The following is a 1,756-nucleotide window of genomic DNA, read 5'->3' as shown; positions in this document are numbered from 1 at the left end:
TTTGTGCAATCTGTGATTCACTTCTTTGGAGGTTCTCTTAAGTTGTTCAATATAAAATGGAATCCTGTAAAGTTCAGCAACTTATGAAATGCCTCAGTCTCCATGTGTTGTGCCTTTGGCCAGGGTATAGCGAACGTAACAGTCTGTATTGAAGCATGCTGCTTCTGATTTTAACTTTGTTTCAACTCTGTTATACCAAGAACATACGTGGGCACATCCTGTACTGTTTCATGTCTGTGTTCAACTTTGTCTCAACTCTGTTATCAAGAGCATATCCTGCTATAGTTGAAACTAAGGACACAGAATCTGAAAACCACCTGCATGTGAGACAGACTTGCAAAACAACTTGTAATTGTAAATTAAGCATTTTTCATGCTATATAATACTGAGTCACATCCTAGACTTTGAATCCAGCTGCAGCCAAGAGAAGCCCGTGTACTGTATCAACCCATCAATCGACTGGGTTCACAATTGTGAGGGCAGACATGGCAGACACGGTGATGTTGTTAAATCTATATATATAAAATCGGAGGTATGTATGTGTGTATGTATGTATGTGTGTGTGTGTGTATGTGCCGCGATCACGCAAAAACGGCTTGACCGATTTGAACGAAACTTGGTATGCATATCCCTCACTACCTGGGGTGATATGTTCTGGGGGTCTCGCGGCCCACCTGCACACGTGGGCGGAGCTACAAACAGAAAATCGGATTTCACCCATTCATGTCAATGGAAAAAATGTAAAAAGCTGCCATTCTCACAGTAATTCAAAAACGACTTGACCGATTTGAACGAAACTTGGTATGCAGATCCCTCACTACCTGGGGTGATATGTTCTGGGGGTCTCGCGGCCCACCTGCACACGTGGGCGGAGCTACAAACATAAAATCAGATTTTAACCATTCATGTCATTGGAAAGGATGTAAAAAGCTGCCATTCTCACAGTAATTCCAACTATAAAACACTTTCTATGACACTGTAACCACTAGGGACATCGTTTCTATTCTACCACGGACACCATACATATAGAGTTTGTATGTTCTAACTGTGTTTGTAACTGTTTCCTTCATGCACCCCAGTTCATAATGTTATTACATTACATGAGTACTCACATATGCTGAACTAGGAACACAGGTTCCATTCTGAACCGGGAAAAAACTGCATGGAGTTTCTTTTCAACCTGAGTTTCCACATATTGAGTTGTTTAAATCAATACTGAAACTTTTGGATGCCACTTATTCCAACAGATCTTCCTTTTCAGTTTACGAGATTGCAAATTCCAGTGAGACTTGCATTCTCTATAACAACCAACAAATCACAGGGACAGACTATTACATACTGTGGAGTGGATTTAAGATCCCCCTGTTTTTCCCATGGACAACTCTATGTTGCTTGCTCAAGGGTGGGTTCACCCAAGAATTTATATGTTCTTGCTCCTGGAGGTGAAACTAAAAATGTTGTTTATAATCAAGTTTTGTGTTAGTTGTATTGTATTCCCTGCATCGAGAGAGGAGCGTGGGAGCCCTGCTCCGCCCCCCTCCCGACACAGAGGAGCCGACTTTTGGACAAACTTTGCCACCGGAGAGCCTGCCTTCTTTCCAGTACTCCCTGCATCGAGAGAGGAGCGTGGGAGCCCTGCTCCGCCCCCCTCCCGACACAGAGGAGCCGACTTTTGGACAAACTTTGCCACCGGGGAGCCTGCCTTCTTTCCAGTACTCCCTGCATCGAGAGAGGAGCGTGGGAGCCCTGCTCCGCC

Source organism: Geotrypetes seraphini, chromosome 1, assembly GCF_902459505.1.
Source record: "Geotrypetes seraphini chromosome 1, aGeoSer1.1, whole genome shotgun sequence".
NCBI lineage: Eukaryota > Metazoa > Chordata > Amphibia > Gymnophiona > Dermophiidae > Geotrypetes > Geotrypetes seraphini.
This window is presented reverse-complemented; position numbering follows the sequence as displayed.